Raw genomic sequence first — 21,055 nt, forward strand, 5'->3', positions numbered from 1 at the left:
TGGGACAGGCTGACCCATACCATTCATCTCCTGAAGCAACATAATCTCTCTCAAGAAATGCTGTCAGGGAAGGAGAAAATAATGCCAGCTAGAGCTTTTTAGCTCTTCAAGGAGCTTTCCCACATAGATCCTAATGACAGTCTGTGACTAGATCACTCACTGATGGGCAGTGAGAGAGATGTTAATGGGATGACAAATGGCCCAAAATATGTGGAAACTTTTGGTGTTGTCACTTCATAAGATATGTGATGCTTCTGCAGGAAGTGGAAAGGTGCTTTCAGCCAGGTAAGAGAAAGAGGCTGCTCATCTAATGCCAAGATGCCTGACCCATAGCACCAAGACAGGGAAGGAGAGGGTTGCTGGTTTCTAGTCATCCTCCAAGACAGTCTAACGCACTATTGCCATCAATCCATCATGATAGAGCAGGTTAAAAGCCCCAGCCCAGTCCCACCCAAGCCAGGAGTTGTTGTTGTCCGGCTCCGAACAATGCGAGGCCTTTGCCAGCTTCCTCCTCCAACACAAAGGAAGGCAAGAATGTCCCAAAGCAAACGCTGCTGGAACCAGCCAGCCCTGGCACACAAACCCCTCAGCCGAGCCTGCCACGGTGCAATTGTGAGTCTTATCAGGGGCTTTCCCCACAAATCCAATACACGGAGGCGCCGTGTGCGCACTTGCCAGAAATAGCAGCTGTGTTTTAAATAAGGGCAAAGCCCACGACATCCTGGAGGTGAACATCATGAGCAGCGAGGGAGAGCAAGTCTGGGGGCCAAGAGCCAACCTGACGACGCAAAGGGCTTTCCAAGGGAAAACAGAAGGGCACTTCCCAGTCCAGTCCACCAGGGATTGCTGGGGTTTTGGTCCCTGAAGAAGTAGGCCAAGTGGCCTCTTGTTATTTGGATGATGGTGAGTGTAACCTTTTGTGCCAGACACTGGAGACACACCCTCTGCTCCAGAGTCTGCCATAAAAAAGTATTTGAATCAAGAATGCATTTTCCAAAACAAGGAGGGGGGGAAAAAAGAATAGGGCAAAAAAATGGCTGGGAATGGGAACACAGAGACATGGTTCTTTTCTTTTGTTCTGTGTTTCCCCAGAAGTTCCCAGCAGTTTATTCAACTGATTCCCAGGCCAGGACACAAGCCTGTAGCTCTTTTCTGCTGTCTCTGGGGGAAGGTGAAGTGTTAAAAGTGCAGAGGCTGGGGAGAGAAGGAGAGCACTCCATACAGGATACAAAAGCAGCCAACCCACAAATCTGTGCATCAGCATCAACACTTGGCAGCAGCGAAGAAAACCACCCTATGCAATTATGGCAGGTAATCTTATTTTCGAGTTTGAAAATAATTTGTCCTGGGATGGAAGCTGGGCACCACAACCACTTACCCAGTAAACCACACAGCAATGAATGGCTGCAGGGAGGGAAGGGAGGATATAATAATCTTATTTCTACTCAGCAAACCATACCACTCACATACTGATATTCCCACATACTTTAGGATGTCAATGCAGGGGAGTTGCACTTTTTTTTTTCCCCTGCAAGATTGTCAGAGGAGAAAACACAGGGGAAAGCAAGACGATTCAATCCAGCCTGGAATACAGCTCTGATAGCTGCTCCCAGATGGGTTCCCAAACCTCCCAACAGGATGCTGTTGTGCATTATCAGCAAGGCACAACTTTCCATGTACATTAATGAGAAACACTGCTGTGCTACCAATTTGTCTGGCTTGGTCTTGGCAGTATTTCTAGGCTGGAAATCCCATAGTTCACATAACTGGTCTATTCACCCCACTGCTTAATCTGTCTTCACTTGATGAACTCCATATATAAACATGCAATGCTGTATATAAACAGCCCTCAGGCCCATGGATGGCAAGAATTAAGCATTGCTCTGTGTGTATATGTGTACATGCGTGTGTGTGAGTCTGGGAAAGGGGCTGTTGTTTGCTTGTTTATTGTCGTATTCTAAATTGTAAATGCAAAGTTATCCAAACCTCAGGCTGGGCTCCAACCTCAGAGATAAGCCCTGACCAGAGAAAGGCTCACAGGGGTAGACTTGCAGGCGACAGGATACTCCACTGTTTGTTGTGTTTGGCAGTTTAATAGAGATTTCACTCTTTCTGAAACTAAATTAGGGGGAAAACACCTAAAACCAAGCGATCCATCCTGATTTCTGGAAAAGAAGAGGATTCTTGGACTGCAGGAGACTGTGTTGGCTGCTGTGGCAGGGGATGAACTGGCATTCCATGAGAGCCCAGCCTGCTCCCACGTCCCATCCACCTGGAATACAAGGAATTCAGCTGCTTGGTGCTCAGCCCCCCTCCATTCCCGAAAACACACATCCCCCACACACCCCGTGTTATGGCCCCACTCACAGGGCCCAGGCTGTTTCTTATAAAGAAATTACAACAGGGAAGATCATGTTTTCCTGCTTATTCTTTATAGAATTTGTGGACTTAAATGAAAACAAGTCTCTGATTCTTGGAGATTTTTCTCATGCTTTTTTGTTTGGTGCTTTAATTCTTTTCTTGATGTTAACACTGCCTTCTCTGAAAAATGTCAGAAATTATCAATAAAGGGGGAAACAAAACAGCAACAACAACAAACTAGAAACCTTCAAGGCAGGGAGGGAATTCCCACATGCATCACTGAGTAAAATCCCCTGGATTTCAGGAAGTGCACGTGGCTGGCTGAGCAGTCTGTCTGGCTGAGGCATGTCGTGTGTACCAGCAGCAGGTCTGTGCTGTGCAGGAGGAGCAGAGCACATCGTGTGCCTGTGACAAGCACAGACACTGTGAGCATCTCTGCTGTGAAAAGTTCAAGCTCCTGAAATAAGAAACAGTGGAGGAAAATCTGTGATTTGAAACCCAAACAGCCAATGCTCTGCACAACTCCTGCCTCTTTTCCTCCAGTTCACTTCAACTCGGGGCAGAAGTTCCCAGACAGTGCCCTTTAAGACTCACCCACATTTCACTTTTTTCCTGAATAAAGACTGGGAAGGGAAATGAAAGGAATGAAAAACTCCAAAAATTACTATTTTAAAAACTCCATAGTTTGAAGGAGGGGTTATCACAGGCAGCATCCACTATACCAGCACAACTCCTCTGAGAAAAGGAGTGGGTAGAAAACCCTGATCTCCAGCTGATTACTATTCTGGGGACTGAAAAGAACAAAAAAAAAAAAAAAAAAAAAGGAGGAAACAAAATAAAAAATGTGGTGCCTGGGTGGGCAAGCAAAGGTTTTAAATTCACAGCCTAGCCCCTATCATTGCATGTTGCATTTCACTGGTCTCAGTCCCTGCTGTCTGCGACCAGATAACGAATTCAGCAAAAAGAAATAAATTTAGTTGGAGATATTATGTTTATCCTGCATCCAAGCTAATCACCGAGTGCACAGCGTGTACTGTGCTGTTACTGATTCGTTCCCAAGTGCCTCCAAACAGCCTTCGACAAAACAAGAAGGGAATAAAGAGGAGCCAGGGAGATGACAGAATGAATAAATTAGGCACACGTGGCCTCCTGTATTCATCTCCCTCTTTCTTCCTGAAAGGAACAGAAGCTGTGCTGTTACCTAAGCCCAGACCCACAACAACGAGGCGTATGGTTGGAGCAGGTGCCTGCAGGCTTCGGGCGTGCTGTGGGAGGTACACAGGAGGAGAGTGCCTTGAACCTCTCTCTGAAATGCAGACAGCTGGCCCGGCTCCAAGTGTATCACTGCATCCTCAGAGGAGCCACTTCTGCAGGCACCGGTTCTGTCCGTGCACACAGAACCCTCGGTGTGGAAGGAGCTGTGCCCTCAGCCTGCCCTTTGGCACATGATGCCCAACTTCTCTGCGGGCTCTGCGCCCTCTCCCTCCTGCCATTACAGTGGAAAACACTGCTGGCTACAGGAAAGTGTCAAGAATTAGGTCTGAAAAATGTCTCCTCGGGCAGGTGCCCCTAAAACAAGGACTTTCCAAGAGGTTGGATGTATCTCGGCTACACCAGGAAGCAACCAAGGTGAAGACAATTTTAGGAGGAGGTCACCCATCTTGCAGTCAGAAGGAAATTCCCACACATTAGAGTTATGCATATAGAATCATAGAACCATACAAATCACAGGCTCACAGAATCACTGAGATTGGAAAAGACCTTCAAGATCACCGAGTCCAACCTGTGACCCATCCCCACTTTGTCACCCAGACCAGAGCACTGAGCGCCACATCCAGTCATTCCTTGGACACCTTCCGGGGATGGGGACTCCACCACCTCCCTGGGCAGCCCTGACAGCCCTTTCAGTGAAGAAATTCTTCCTGATGTCCAACCTGAACCTGCCCTGACACAGCTTGAGACCATTTCCTCTTGTCCTATCACTTGTTCCCTGTGAGCAGAGCCCAACTCCCACCTGGCTCCACACTCCTGTCAGAGGGTTGAAGAGAGTGAGAATGTCCCTCCTAAGCCTCCATTTCTCCAGGCTGAGCGCCCCCAGCTCCTTCAAACGCCCCTTACGGGACTTACAGTGAGACCTACATGGAGATGGATGCAAGAATTTGTTCACGATCGGAAGGACACACTTTTGCTGGTGATTCAGGGGCTAATGGAAGCTTTCAGCTGAGGGAAGCAGCATTTTTTACTCAGAATTTGAACATTTTTAACAGAATTTACTGTCCTAACTTTGAAAGGGATTTCTTTTATGCTCTTCTGCAGACAGGAGTCTACAAAAAAGCTCCAGAAAGGAATCACCGACCGTCTCAGCAGAAGGTGCTCATGGTTTCTCTTGATCTACGAACAGTCAGGGAAAATAGTTTGACTTCTTTATAAATCACATTTTAATGGTGTGAAAAGCAGAGAATTTCAGAAACCACACATCTATCTCCTTTTTCATATCACATGACAAGGCACTGGACCACTGTCTGTCACTTTTACAGTCGCTATGTCTCAACACAAAACTCAGTATAAACTGAAGATTAAGTGCCCTAAAGCAATGAACCGTGGCCCTGCCGGTTCTTACCACGTCCATCACCTGAAAGACAATACAGCTCTGCTGCATCAGGATGCTTCTTGGGAGAGAGAGATATGAGAATTGCTGAGATCAATCACAATCATCTCTTTCCCCAGTGTCTCCAAACAGCCTTCAATAAAAACACAAATGGAGTAAAGGGGACCCAGAGATGACAGAGAAAAGAAGCAAGACACAAGTGGCCTTCTGTGTTCATCTCATCTGGCCAGGACACACTACAGGAAAATGCTTTTGGTGTTATTAAAGCATGAAATAAGGTGTATTGCAGAGACAAGCTGGGCTTGTTTTTTTTTTTTAAAGTGTACTTAGACAAGATCTAAACATCAGCAGTTTTCTTGCCAGAGCCCAGAGCATGCTGGAGAAGTTGAAGCACAAGTAGCTGGGCCCAGAGACCACAGTCTGACAAAATACCACCTCACTTCCTAGGAAGCAGACTCAGCTAAGTAGCTGGCCCTGGACCAGAAAGCATCTGCTCGGAGCTAGACCTTTCCAGGACTTGCAGCTTGGTCAGAGTCCCGAGCAGCTCCAGGGAGCAGAGCAAGGGAGGCAGCCCAGGCTTTCTGCAGGAGCCAAAAATCACGAGTTCCAACCTCACCTGCCCAACCAGTGGGGAAAAGTGGAGTTTTTGCCCCAAGGACTGATAGTACTTACAAAGGAGGGTCTAGAAATAAAGCAGCCCAAATCGACAGTCACGTTGCCAGTTCGTGTAAGCCGAGGCAGCTCAGCTGCAGTCACTTGAGGTGCATCAGCCTACCAGGAGGGATTTAATTCAGACTCATTACTCAGCTTCGGGTGCAGCATGTCCTATCTGGAACGTAAACAGTGACTTGTACAGTCTGTCTAGCTCCTTCCATCACAGAAGATTTTAGCACTCTGGGAGGATTGTTTTACTCCACAGCACAAGGCAGTAGCTACCAGAGGAGAAGGCATCAGCTGGTTTCGCAGCACACAGACCAACTGTAATGGAGAAAGATCTAAAAGCAGGAGAAACTGCACAGGTTTTCTCTCGAGACTCAAAAAAAGTCCCTAAAATTTGTCCAGAACACCAAGGCCTGAGAACTACTCTGAGAAAAGTGCCTGTCACCTGAGTGTTCTGGACTTTCTTTTACACGAATTGCACGTATTCCCAACACAACAAATTACCCCTGTGCCAAACACCTGTGATAATTATGGAATTTTAGGGCAGATTTAGCATCCCTACCTTGCAAGCTGCTGCACTTCCCCCTTTGCGTTTCGTTCCTCAATGACATTGTGCCGTACATGCCCAGATACTCTCCTCAGCTTCTCACCACAGGGCTGTTTCCATCACAGAAGCCAAGAAATCCCCTGGCACACTCACATCCACTCTCCAAGGAGTGGCTCAGACCCTGGGAGCAGTTCCTGGCTCTGGTTTCAGCTCTTGGACACTGAAGCACCTTCCCAGGGGCTGAGCAGACAGCGCTCCTGCCTTCTCGTCTCAGTTCCAAGCAGGGGAACTCAACACCAGGAGCAAGAATGGGATTGAATTCCTGACAGAAAGCTACAGGACCTGCCTGCCATATGTGCACAGAGGGATTAATTTACAGCTGTGCCAGGTGACTGGGTGAGCATAACCCAAGCCAGGACACTGGCAAGCGGATCTCTGCACCAGGGGGGTCATCAATTATGCACACAGGTACATAGTTAGTGTAGCTTGACCCACCCATGGGGTTATTAATTCTCCATCTCATTAACTCCAGTTGAAGGTCTGCTGATGGCTAATTCACATCCCTTGAGATCCCTCCTCTGAGCTCCTTTTCATCTGTTTATCTAAAAACCTTTGGCAAGTACGATGAGATTTAGAGAAGCAGAACTTCCATTTTATGAGTGGGGAAATGGAGGCATCTTTTTTTCTACAAGCAGCTTCCACTAATTCACAAAAACCCACAGAGCCAGAATCTAAGGCAAACCCCATCAGCCTCTGTGACCACACTCTGCTCATGGAGTGACAAGGGCTTGGCACATGTCAGAAGGAAGGAGCAGGGAAGCCAGTTGTGAACCATGGAGCAGTTCTGGAGGGATCCGGCTTTAAATCATCACCACAGCAGAGCATTCATCCCCATGCTGTGTCAGTTGAATGTCTCTTAGAATTGGTAGGGAACAGGAGGTGCTGGGTAGTTTTCAGTGTTAAAGAGTGTGTGACACAGCAACCTTGGAAATGAAGGTTCCTCATCAGAGTGTTTTTCCTCACAAGGCTAGAATTTCATACTGCCAGCATCCACCCTTTGGTTGAGTGTTTTGGCCAGGAGGGTAGCAAGATGCTTTGGGTGGCTTTGGGGACCAGGGAATAGCAGAGACATCTCACAGAGGCAACCTTGCAGTTACCCAGTGGAGTTACCCAAGTCTCATTGGAGCTGTCTGGAAATAAGAAGCTCTAATTCAATCTCCTGGTATAAATACGTATCCACCACAGAGGAGAGGTTTGCAATAACCACTAGAGGATTTCAGCTCTGAGGAAAATTCCCTGCAGGCCATTAGGCCATTAAGACACTTCTTATTCTTAACACTGAGCAAACAAATACATGCTGTTTCTGCAAGGACCGTGCTATGAGTAACTTTATTTTTACTTTTTAAATACAAACTAACTTTTCAGATGTACTTAGAGACATTCCTTAAGAACCAGACTTCATACTGCCTCAGGAGGACTACACCTAATCCCATCTCCAACACCAATTCCCCCGACCTGAGGCAGTTCACCTCACTTGCTGCTGCTCACACTTGACAAGTCTCAGTGGTGATGTGAAGGTTTATTGTATGAGGGCATGAGTGTTTGGAAAGACATCTACCTGTTCATTTTTAAGCACAAAATTGTTTAGACACCATCTTTTAAGAACTGGTTTAGATGTTACCATCATGTCAGTGAAAAATACTCTGAGAAAATGGAGGGGTGGGGTAGAGGAGGGAGAAGTGTTTAATTAAAATCTTAATTTAGACACTTAAAAGCATAACTCATTTTTCTCTAGTTCACATGGACACACTTATCAGGCAGAAGAGCAGCAATGCAAAGAAACTAAAAAGGAAAAGGAAAAGCAACAGTCACATAGTGAATAAGGCAGATGTAAAAAACCCAAAGGAAAAAAAACACCTTATCCAGAGATAGCTGCAATATTCCAGAAACATTGAGAGTGCCTCTCTCATATCCTAGTCTAGGGGCAATGGTCCTGCTGCTGCTTCTTTACAGCCTCTGCTCAGAGATTGCTATTGATTTCAGCAGGTGAAGAAAGTCCTAGAGATTGGCAACTGTGTGCTAGTCAAGGCATGCACTTTGATAAATGACCATCCTGCAGAAATCAGGCTGTGAAGGCCCATTAAGCTCCAAGTGGGCAAAAGACTACATATCCCAAAAAATGAGCATCATAATTAATAACTAGACTGCTTGGGCTGCAATCTCTGAGCTTTTGCTCCTCAGAGTAGTACTCCAAACAGAAAGAAACGTGAAATAGCTCTGCTGTTCTGCATGCACGTGGCACTCCAGCACCTCCATAAAACCTCTGCTAGAACAAACCCCAGCAACAGACCACTGTCCATTGTTCTGCATTGCTTATTCCAATAACAAGAATTACAGAGCTGGCACAGCTAAAGTGTGACCAGTCTACCAAAGTAAGGGAAAAAGGAAATATGTGTGCATTTCTGCTCTAATCCCACCACTTCACACAGCTGTACAGCCAAGGCAAGAGCTGGGCTCTCAGGATGCAACCACATGGAGTTGTGTCCCCACAGCAGGTACCAGCATCCTTTCTCAAGCCACATGTCACTCAGAAAAGCTCATCTCCCCTTTCCTCCTTCCCTCTCCCTCCCTCCTGCCCAACAAACAACCAGCAAGGCTTTTCATCCTCTCTTAATCTTCTGATTCACTCGGTACCACTCTCAGTTTTGTGCTTGTTTCCTCCATGGGACCAAGACGGGAATCCAGGCCAGAATTTTGCAGCAATATGTAATTAATTGCCACTACTCTCATAGAGGCTGCAATTTGGGCTGTTCAGACAGACACACTCTGCAAGTAAGGGTTCCAAATCACTCCTCTTGTTCAGCAAGCTGTCATAGCCCTGGCTGTTCTTTAGCAAATTAAAGCTGAGAGCATAACATGGTTATTAAATCAGCCTATGAAGCATACTATGGGTTTGTATTGCATGTAATACTTTATCTAGAGCAACACAACCCAGAAGGGCTTTGCACTTTGGAAGTGTAAACCACTATTGCTCGAGCAAGAGAATTAAATCCATTAGAGCTGACTCAGAGGCAGCTCCTTATCCAGAATGCCAACCACCCACTGGTAAAGACATGATCTCTATACATTTAGCATATGTAGGTAGACCAGGGAGTGTGGTTGACTCTGAGGCTGATCACAGTATGTTCTCCTGCTACTACACAGCACACAACTTAATTCAAATTGTACCAACTCCCCCCCCAAAAAAAAAAAAACACCAAATAAAACCATTTAATTTAGATACTTGAACCCTGTATATTTTGCAGGGTAGATTTAGAAACCTAAGACACTTCTGAGAGAAGTATTCTGGTTCCTACTAACATTTAACTACCAGTCAAAGAAATAAATAAAAGCCATGTCACAAATAGACTCTCAATATCTAGAGCTCCAAGGCTAGTGAATGATCCAAGAGAATATTCCCCTTTGAAAAAGTCTCATCTGCCCTCACAGTTTTGGATTAAAACCTCATCCCAGTAATATCACCATCAAGACAGAATGATACTTTTATCTGTAGCCAACATTCATATCAATAGATACTGCTCAGGGAGTTATGCCAAGGCTAGTTAGTAGCTTATTTATGTTTTTCATCACATACAGTTTCAAAGTGTTGCACAAGAGCCTTTAAGAGCTACCAGCATTAGCATTCTAGGGAAGAAATTCAGTTACAAGGGATTCATGGCTTGCCCAAGTTCACATCGTAAGTAACTAGCAGATCTAGATAGTAAACTAAAAAATGGCAAGTAAAATAAAAGTACTCATTCTTCTTATGTGTGCTAGACAATTTTACCACTAAACCCTTGAGATTAATTAGCTACAGCTGCTAATAATTTATAACCATTCAGAGAAACTTATGAGACATCACATGCCTTACACTTGCATGCAAAAAACCCGGAAAAATGCCCAACTCCTCTAGCCTTAGGAGAACTAATTTTGAGAAGCACAGCTGCCCAAAGCTCCTGCTGGCTGATGATCTAGCTGGACAAAACAGGCCATTGCAGAGATCCACTTTGAGAATCACATTTATTCAACTATTATTTGTAGAATCATAGAATAGTTTGGGTTGGAAAAGACCTCAAAGATCATTTAGTTTCAACTCCCTACCATGGGGAGGGACACCTTCCACTGGACCAGGTTGCTCCATGCCCCATCCAACCCGGCCTTGAACACTTCCAGGGATGAAGCTTCTCCAGGTAACATGTGCCAGGGCCTCACCACCCTCACAGGGGAGATTTTCTTGTGTATGTCTAACCTAAATTTCCCCTCTTTCACTATAAACCTATTCCTCTTTATTTTCAAATAGGATGAGTATTTTGTTGAGCAGGAAACTGTGCTGTTCTTGGTGTGGGTGAGTGGCTCCTTATTTTCAGTGCATATTTTATGGATGCATTTTTCTTTTCTGAATGGTAAGGATAAGACTTGGAAGAAATATTTCAGGAATTAAAGGGTCCAGATCTCACGTACACAGGTTAGAGACTGGAGTCAGTGCAGTGGCTTGGAAAGGACAGCACAACCCTGAGGAGTTTGGGAGTTCCTGGGAAAGTGACAGCAATGAGAGCTGGAGCTTTCACCTAGATTTGCACCACTGCTATTACTAGAACAGTGATAACATCATGCATTAAACAATTAGTGACTTCCGACCATGCATTCCCAGCACCAGCTCAGTATCAACCAGCCCCTCAGGCTGAAGTGGGCAGCTGATAAGGAGCCCCACTTGGGATATGGGCTGGGTGAGCTCTCTGCCTTGGACAGCATCTAGGGAAGGAGCAAAGGTCTATGTCCCGCCTAAGGGTTTGCCTAGAAAAGGCAGATCTCAGTGAGGTGGAGCACCAGTGCTTAGCACAGCCCTTTGGCTGCCCATCTGGAGACCTCCATTTCCATCTGCTCAGGTCAGAGGCAAAATGAGTTCATCAGCCTCATTCCTCCCAAAAGCAGCCGGTACAATAAGTCACAATCAAGTATGATGTATAGTTCTCCTGGGCCAAAGCCCAGAGCTGAGAGCAGACAGAGTGCAGGTGATGATCACAACATAATGGGGGAGCTGATGGAAAGCCCACAGCCAAAGCAAATACACCAGACAAGCTCAAGGAGGGAGCTTTTTCTGTAGGATTAAAAGAGCTGAGGTTTCTGGAAAGACATCAGATCTTCCAGAGGCTTTGAGGGTGCTCTGGACAGAGGGTCTGGGATTTTTTTTTTTTTCAAAAGGTACAGCTGTGCCTAAAGGTGTGAACATCCTCCAGCTACCTACAACATATCTTTCTGACAAATGCTTTTTCCCATCACAAAGCAGAAAGAAAGAAATACCCACTGGTTCTATGTCTGTGCAGGGTGGTTTTGGGGAGTCAGGGTGAAGAGCTTCAGGTAACAGAGTGGAAAACAGAAACATTAAGAGAAGGCAAACTGAAACTAGGCAGCTGGAAGAGTCACACTTTCTGCCCCAAAAAGTAAAAAAGCAGAAACAAACAGGAAAATCAAGAAGAGGCTGAGCAAGGGCAGTTCCATTCCCCATTTTTCATAAATTAAATATCACCAAAAAAGAAAAAAAGAAATATTACCTCACTTGTGACGTGCTATGTCTGTGTCTCTCAAAATGTGCCTGGACTTCCCTGCATCTCTAAGTGAGCCTCATCTCATGCTTAAACTTATTATTGCTGGATTATTCTGGGATAACCACTTGCCAACACCACCTTCGTCTGATGACGCTGACAAGGAGATAAAGCTGAGGCCACCAGTGCCTGTCCCTTGAGATATGCAGGTGATGGTATGTTCCACTTCACCCTGCATGGTCTTTGTCCCAGAGGGGTCACTCCTGGGGTCACAAAAGAGCATCAACAGATCAGTAGCTCAAAACAAATCATGGATATGAGAGATGGGTTGTTTCTCATGAGAAGTTGCATTGCAGCTGATTTACAGGCAGAAAAAACAGCTGGGTGCTCCAGCTCCCCATTTAATCGATGACAAAACCCCCAGGCTCTAAATAAAAGGGCACTGGGTGCAGGTCTGACTGCTGCTCACTCCCAACACCTGGACAGTGGCTGCTATTGCTCCTCTGCATCACTGTTATCCATCCCCAGTCTGGGATAAAGAGGAATGTGCTTTACTGTCCTGCCTTAAGAAAAGGTACTCATGGAAAAACTACTGCTGATGCACAGGAGACTCTTTTGTTTGGAGATCTAAAGGCACCACGAGTCCAGACATCCAAAAGAACTAAACAACTGAGCAATTCTTAGGGAGGGAGAAGCTGGAAGTTTGCACCTTTATCAACAGACCAGGTTCAAGCTTCATGCAAACCTCATTGCAATAGAGCACCATCAGGAAATAACCCTGCTTCTCCTCTTCCACTCCCCCCATTGCATCAGGGAGGAAAGACCTGAGCATCTGAAATATCATTTCTTTCGCACTAACACTGAAGTGGCTGGAGCAGCCATGGTTTTATTAACAGAGATCTTTCTAAACCACCCCCATCGCCCCCACTCCCAAAAAAAAAAAAAAAAAAGGAGATGGGGGAAGAAAAGGAGACAAAGGCAAAAGGACTGGAGGTGGAAGAGGGTTGAAAGGAAACATCCATTTCACAGAGCTCACATCTGAGCATAAAGCTGAGCTGCAAAGAGGACAAAAAGCAGATATGAAAAGTCATCACAGCCTATTCATGAGAATGACCGTCTCTCCCTGGGTCTCTTCCTCAGTCTGCCTCTGACTTTCCCTGGGGAATGCTAGAACACATCCCAGCCTGCAGAGCAATTGCAATAGGGCTTTGGGGGTTATTTTTAAGATAGAGTCATTGTGGCCCTTGTGACTCACTGACTTGTAATGATGGAAGTATGTTGTTTGATCTGCACAGACACAGGCATCCAAATACAAATGAAAAAAAAAAAAAAGGGGATCCTGAGGGGGGAAAAAAAAAACATATTTCACAGAAATAGCAATAAAAAGATGGTTCATTGGAGCATGGTCTCACACTACCCACAAGCATAGTGCCAGTCGTGCCTTTTGTTTTATCCTCCCATTTTTAACAGCTCCTCACCCCTGATGTCCTTGGCTTCCCAGGGTGCCTTACAGGGCTGGTCCAAGGTATGGTACATCCAGAGGATGTACAGGAACTGGGATACATTGGGACAGCCTAAGGATCCCACAGATCTAATTGCCTAACCCCAACTGAGATAAACCTTTGAAAGACACTTCCTCCCTCCCAGCTCCCTTTCTCCAAGGGCCTTTTGTGAGCCCAGTTTGTCCTCATTCTCCTTCAAAGTTCTTTTCCATGGATAGTCTTGGCCTGCTTTTCCTGGACAGAAATGGTGATGGAAGACAGCTGGCAGAAAGGACACCCAGAGTGAGCCCCCTGGATGCTGCTGGGTGTGCAAATGCCAAGGCAGGATCAAAGTATTGCTTGTTTGATAACCTCCAAGTGATATTCCTAAATTAGAAGCAGCAGTGGCCCCAGATGCATTTCAGCCACTGCATGACTTGAAGGCTGATTTTCTAACATAGGCATGAAGAAGCCACTCCAGTGTCTTAGAGAGCAAGGCAGAAGCCCCCAGATCTAAGCCTAATATGTGTGTTTTCACTGGTCTTTCACTTAACATAAAGGAGCAAAGCAGAGCTGTCCTGGTTTCTGCTCCATATAAATCATATGGCGAGGGACTGAGGATAATTTTGACAATGAATTAATATTTCTGGGTTGCTATTTCTGTTCCTTTGTTTGCCCAGACACAAAGGCTCAGTCTTTTGTAGTTCCCTGATCACAAAGTCTACGGTGCATGAGATCATGTTTGTGCTTTTGGACATGTCTTTTTTTTTTTGAACAGAGCCTATTGAATTCCCTCAACTCAGCACTTTCCTTCCTCTTGCTCTCAATTGATTGAACAATATCTAATGGAGCCCAGGAGCTACACACATCCATATCCCTGCTGTTTTTAATAAGGCTGGAGGAGGGAGTTTGCTCTGCGTGGTAACTTTTTGGGGGGTGAAGTGGAGGAGAGAGGAAGCACCTGACAAACAGGAGGCAGCTGGAAAGAGGTGGCCCCAGGAGGAGATGATGTATAAAGCATCAAGAGCAGAAAAAAATCAGAAAGAGGTGACAGTGCAAGTAGGGATGAGTTGGGCTGAGACTTGATCCAGACAAAGTCCTTGCTTTGTTCATCACAGTCTCCCCAGAGAGAATACCAGGCAAGGGATAACATCACCAGCTTGGGAATCATAGAACGGTTTGGGTTGGAAGGAACCTTAAAGATCATCCTATTCCAACCCCCCTGCCATGGGCAGAGACACCTTCCACTATCCCAGGTTGCTCCAAGCATTGTCCAACCTGGCCTTGAACACTTCCAGGGATGGGGCAGCCACAGCTTCTCTGGGCAACCTGTGCCAGGGCCTCACCACCCTTTCAGGAGAGAATTTCTTCCTAATATCTAATATAAACCTACTCTCAGTTTGAAGCCATTCCCTCTTGTCCTATCACTTCATGCCCTTATAAAAAGATTACAGAATGCAGAGTATACAGGAATGCAGAGCAGAAGCAGCTCAAACTTTTAAAGTCACCTGGAACAAATTATTTCTATTTCAAAGATGGGGACACGAATGCTGGGAGCATGTGGGCAGTAGCTCCAAGCCTGGAGGGACCCTGACCAGAGGATTTCTGTCTGTTCACCTCCACCTTCTTGAAACCATGGGACAGCTGAACACACCAGAGATCCCAGACAGACCTGGAGACTGCTGACAGTTTGGGATGGGCTCTGACTGCAGCCAGGGGCTCTCCCCATGCTGACACTGCAGAGGTGTGAGGCAGCAAGCCAAAATAATACTTAGGGTGCAGCAAAACTAAGAGAAACAGATTTTAGAGAGACAGACGCTAATTCACTCAGTCAGAAACAAATCTCCAATTTCCTGGTCTCCCCACAGCTGGAGTTTTCAAGAGGAAAGAGGATCATAAAGCCCTGAAGGATCAGAAATCTCCTCTCTCCATGCCAGCTCACATCCTCCCCATAGGATCATAAATACCATATCCCCCAAACAGGAAAACAGTAAATCAGGAGAGCTAATTAACAGAGTCTATCCAGCATGTGCTTTAGAAAGAGGGACTCCTTCAAGCCCACTTCTTTCATTAGCATCCCTCCCTTTTTTTTTGTAATGAGCTGCCCAACAGGATGGTCCCAGCAGAGGGACAGGGTCCCACACAGGGGTTGCCACCATCTGCTGGGACACACAGGTCCAGCCCAGCTGTCCCACAGCAACAAGGACTGCCTATAAAAAGGGCCGACAAGACTTTAAACAACTGCTACCAATAACCTTGCCTCACTCCAGTTTTTCCACTGACAGGCATCTTCAGTTTGTTTTCATTCCTTTAATTGATATCTCACTAAATTCCCTATAAATAGAGCTAACGAGCAAAGAGCACCATGCAGGCGGTCGGGGGAGCAGTGCTACCAGCAAGATGCCCGAAGGGAGGAGAGACAAGACCTCACGAATTCACAAGGGAAATGAGTCATCTCCAGCTTTCCACAGAGACCAGACCAGCCTGGCATGGGGACCAGTGGTGCCACACAAGAACTTCTTACCCTAATTCTGCACCAAAGTCACCAGTTCAGCCTCAGGCCCCCTTTGTGCTGGGATGCTGTAAAAGCCAAGCTACCATCTTTCAGAGGACACAGACAAGTCCCACAGCGCTCGTCTGCGGGAGGATTTTGGCCTCTGCTGCACACACGTCACTCGTGTCGGCAGAACTCCAACTGACCTCGATGGACGAGAGACACAAAACATCTGCACCCAAGATCAACACTCCCCAGCAAACGTTTTCTTCCTAAATAAAAAGGCAAGGCTGAGCTGCCCTGTGTTCCCATGCTGGTCACCAGTGTACAGGGCTGTGGGGAGAACATAGCCAAGAGCCATCCTGGTGGGCTGTCCTCTCCAAAATAACCAGCCACTCCAACCACTTCCTAACACTCACCCCATCTTGCTGTCACCAGTTCACGTCCCAAAAATCTTATCATGTCAGCTCCATGCTCTGGGCTGGCCACTCATGAAGAGCCAGTTGGTTGCAGGGTTCATTTCATTTACAACTTCTTCTTGTCTAAGATGTTTCTGTGGGGCTGATCTCTGAACTTAGGTGTGCAAAGCTGGCAACTCCTTTATTCCCAGTTTTGTTCCTCAAAACTGTTTTTGAGATGGGAAACTAAAGCAGAGTGGGAATAGGGGATCGATCTGAGCTCATACTGGAAGCAGGAGGCCAAAAAGGGGCAGTCCCAGAACAGAGCATCCTTCCTCTGCCACTGCAAAAGGGCTGGCGAGTCAGTGTAAGGGAGACCCCTAGGCAATGCAGCAGAGATACAGCTTTCCCAAGCAGTGGAGAACTGCAAGGTCAGCACAAGGTTGTGCCTGAAGTGCTCATCAGGTGTCAGCAGCCCTGCCTGAAAACCTGCCCAGGTGTTTGCTCAGTGCCTGTGGTTGTGCTCTGGTTCCTGCAGTGCCATGCACAGTCCCCAAAGCGGAGCATCCCATCAACTTCCCCTCCTCAACAGGAGAGTGTTAAGAAGACAGACAAATAAAACAGGATTTTATTATTTTGTTTCTTTGTTATTTTGCAAGTGTTATGTTACTTTTGTGCAGCAGCTGCCCAGCCCCAAGGCAGAACCAGGAGGGCTGCAGGACAGAGAAACCCCAGTGTTATCGTGTCCCAGCAGTGGCTTTCTCCCAGTAACTAATACAAGGTTTACAGATATTCCTCAAGACAGGAAGCTGCCCATAAATAACCAAATGGAACAATAACTGACTGCAGAGCACTTTCACTTTCACTAACCATTGTTATGATCTTTGTTAGCTCAAGTAGAGGGCTGGGGTTTTCCAGTCACTATCTGATAACCACGTGGAAAAGCTGAGAGCTTTTTCCCAAAAAATGCACTGTGAAGTAGTCACTGTAAATTAACATTTCCATTAAAGTTGCACTCCAAACTAAAACTGAGAAATAATTAGCATTGTGTTGATTTGAGGTGGAGAACTGCAGCAGAGCAGGAAGGTGAGTGACCCAACCACAGACTCACAGTTAATCAGTCACAATGCAGAGGAAGCAAGTCTGCTCTCAGCTGTACCAAAGCAACTAAACTGCACAAAACTAATCCATATCTTTCTTAACAAAACACCTAATGATAGAATTGTGATTAAAAAACTATAATTTACTTACCATCCAGTGCCCCAAAGAATTTTGGACAAAGGGGGCCACTCTTGTGCTGTCCCCACATCTTTCCTGTGAGGGTGGTGAGGCCCTGGCACAGGTTACCCAGAGGAGCTGTGGCTGCCCCATCCCTGGAAGTGTCCAAGGCCAGGTTGGACAATGCTTGGAGCAACCTGGTCTAGTGGAAAGTGTCCCTGCCCATGGCAGGAGGATGGAACAAAATGATCCTTAAGGTCCCTTCCAACCCAAACTATTCCATTCCACCACTGGCACTCCCCCAATGTGATCCTGCACCAGGCTCCCCCTCCACCTTGCAGCACAGACATGTGTTGTTACTCCATCAAAGAAAGAAGCTAAAAGAGATGGAGATCAATTGCTGCCCCAAAAAATCACACTGGGAATTCTCTCTCAAAGCCAAACACAACAAGCAGAGCCCTCAATGCTGTGCTCAGACAACCCCTGACCTCCTACTGCTTCTTCTATATGATAAATTCCATAGTTCTGTGGTTTGTTATTTTTTTAGGATTGAAAATAATCCTTGCTCAGATATACAGGGATCACAATGCCATGTCCAAACAAACACTCCACTCACTGGCAAGGAGCTTTGTTAACACAACTCGATGTGCTGAGCTATACACACGGTTTTCCTGAACATGTGTGAAGTTACAGAGATTGTCTGGAGCCCTCGACCCTGTTTTAAACCAGTCTCTTTGCAGACTGCATTCAAACCATCCCCCCCAGCAGCACTGAGTGGGCAAGGGGCACTGTTTGCCAGGCAGCAGCTCCAGGGAGCCCAGCTGCTCCGCTCCAAGCCCTGCCAGGGGACCCACATCCAACATGGCACAAGATCTCTTGGATTGCCTCATAGAGGAGAAAAGGGAAGAAAAAAAAATGTAAGAAAAGGATGAACAAAAAAAATTGAAGCAAGATAAAGGCTTTGATCGAAGGATTTTCAGCCACAAGGCTTGATAGTCCTTAAACTGGTTTGCACCTATGCAAAAACTCCTTGTGCTGCACCACTGGCTGTGGCTCCATCTTAAACCAGAGCACAGTGAGGAGCCAGAGACCACTCTGTGCCCATGAGCAGGTAATTCAGGTTATGTCAGCCCCCTTTTTTCTCCATCCACACACTGCACAATTCTTACCTCCTGCAAGGAGAGCGATACGCTATTCCCAGTCACTTATCTGCCAATTTCCATTTTCAATCATACGCCTTCCAGCATTCCCAAAGTGTTATCCTGTGTTTCTTTGCCTGACACGTTGTAAAAAAGCCCCAGACTGCAAAGCTTAGTTGATGTTTATAGGAGACTGTGGAAACTTACAGCTCACAATAATTAACTTTAAATAAAATGTTGAGCTACATTAAATACAAAATAGAGGGCAGTGGGGAAATGCTCTGAAATCCATCGGTGGAAGACAGTGTACTCTGAGTACAAATTAGTAACATCTATTAATGGGAGAATCTCTGTGGATTAGGTTAACTAACAAAAGTAATAATAATTAACATTAGTCACATAAAACAGAATTGACTTCCAATCGCTTCTAACATTATGTTTTCTAATGAAGTTGCTGGAAACTCATCAGAGTTGGCAGGATAGCTTATCAGGGAACAGCCACAGTCGGCAGGATTAGCTGCTTAGTGCCGGGGCGTGATTCACCCTGAGGAAGAACTGCTCGTCCTTCCCAGCACCAGGAAGGAAATTTTCAGCAGTTGACTCCTTGCTGCTCTTTCATCCTCTTCCCAGGCATCGGCAACTCAGCCTGGACAGGCAGGACACTTGAAGGGCCCATGCTTGAAGCTGCCTGCCAGGAACCAGTTGTCCTTTTTATAGCTCCACACTGATTTACTTGTGGTCATGGGCCTTGCCTCCGTGGTTTGTTTTGGGTTTATCTTGTCAGAGAAAAGTTTAACTTTGCCCTCCCTTGCACATGAAGTTTTACACGTTGTCCACTCAAAGCTGACTGCTCTGGAAACCAGACCTCTTCCTCTGAGTTAAGTGCCTTTTCCACAAAAACTTTCTGCAAATAGCAACGTACTTCACATTTTACAGGATGACTCGTAACACCCTGAAGTCTAACATTGCAACTGCTCTGTGACACCAGCCTTGCTGGAAAGGGTCCTATGGAAACCCTTTATGTCCAGTGAAGGCAAGGACAGCCACAGGCTCCATAGGGCAGAGACTGAAAATTAATTTCTAGACAAAGCAAACTTCACTTTTGCAGCAGTTTTTCTCAAGCTTGAACGCACCACTATCCCATCAGCTCCCTGTCTCCTGTCATCCCAAGTATATCTGTCCCTGCTGAAGTATCCAAAACACATCCACTGGTGTCCACAGTGCTTGGTTAGCACCCAGGGATCCCTCTCACTCATTTACTAAAGCATTTCTTTTCCACATAGGGCACTAGAACTGCTCATTTCAAATCCCCCACACCCAGGTGCTGCCTGAAAAAAACACATAGAAACATAGAATGGTTTAGGTTGGAAGGGACCATAAAGATCATCCCATTCCAACCCCCCTGCCATGGGCAGGGACACCTTCCACTAGACCAGGTTGCTCCAAGCCCTGTCCAACCTGGCCTTGGAAACTTCCAGAGGTGGGGCAGCCACAGCTTCTCTGGGAAACCCGTGTCAGGTCTCATCACCCTCACGGTAAAGAATTTTTCCTGATATCTAATCTAAACCTATTCTCCGTCAGTTTGAAGCAATTCCCCCTTGCCCAGTCACTACATGCTCTTGTAAAAATTCCCTCTCCACTTTTCTTGTAGGTTCCCTTCAGGTATCTTGCATCACCCTGAACATGCCCCTACCATCCCAAAAGGAGACAAAGCAAACATGCTGAACCCACACAAGGGCTGGTAGCAGCAGTTGATGATCTGCTCTGTGTCTGACTGACACATCAGGGGAGCTCAGCACAGGGCTGCCACTGCCATGAGGCCACCCAGCAGCCACTCCTGGGAGATGCTGTGCCATCACCACGAGCAACAGCACCGATGGGGTCTGTTCCCAGTGACTGCTGGGGACCACCAGCTGGAATAACGAGGTTGACTTAGATCGTCATCTGTCGGTCCCTGAGGAACAATACAGCCTTTCAGCAGTAACAGTTCTTTGAGAATTAATATCCTCACCACGGCACGGTGTCACAGTGTCGCAGGCCCCCTTCCCCCGTCCCGGCTGGTGGCCTTTGTCTGACATCACTGTTTGTTCCCGCTCAGCAGTGATCAATCAGCTCTAACAACAGTGGCCCTAATCAACACCTCCCAAGAGAATCTGGGGAGGACGTTCCCACCCACCCGTGCCTCTCTGCAAACTGCCCCTCATCATCCTCTGGGACTGGGAAGCTTGGACTTTCCAGTCATTGCAAAATTCCTGTTCACACTGGCTCAGAGAGCCTTTGAGAGACAAGTTTGTTATGGAGAATCCAGATCAAATTTTTCCACTCTGAACACTATCTTGTTTGTGCCCTCTCCACCCTCCTGTCCCTTCCTCTCTCCCAGCCAAGCTGGCAGGAAACTCCATGGGGTTTTTTTCCCCCCCAGGCAGATGTTTCATCTGCTTTTGTTACTACAAGATGCAGGTCAAGTCCTGGCAACGCACACAAATCCTGAGCTAAACAGCTAATGACTAGCATCTGCATCCAGGATTAATCAAGGAGGTGGGAAAAGGCACATCCAGCAACAAAAC

The 21,055-nt window shown here is 46.4% G+C and overlaps 1 long non-coding RNA gene across 6 annotated transcripts in view; it reads right to left on the reverse strand.

The window, feature by feature from the left end:
* LOC126638554 (uncharacterized) overlaps positions 1–21,055 on the reverse strand; it is a 1,011,613-nt gene that overhangs the window by 388,421 nt on the left and 602,137 nt on the right. The window contains exon 1 of one of the 6 annotated variants that reach the window (XR_007628623.1): positions 19,910–19,930. The exons of the other annotated variants lie outside the window; for them this stretch is intronic. This is a non-coding gene — a long non-coding RNA (uncharacterized LOC126638554). Of the gene's footprint in view, positions 1–19,909; positions 19,931–21,055 lie in introns of those variants that run through there. 6 annotated transcript variants of the gene reach the window in all.

This window comes from Myiozetetes cayanensis, unplaced genomic scaffold (assembly GCF_022539395.1).
Source record: "Myiozetetes cayanensis isolate MyiCay16 unplaced genomic scaffold, myiCay2020 scf17, whole genome shotgun sequence".
In the NCBI taxonomy this organism is placed as follows: Eukaryota; Metazoa; Chordata; class Aves; order Passeriformes; family Tyrannidae; genus Myiozetetes; species Myiozetetes cayanensis.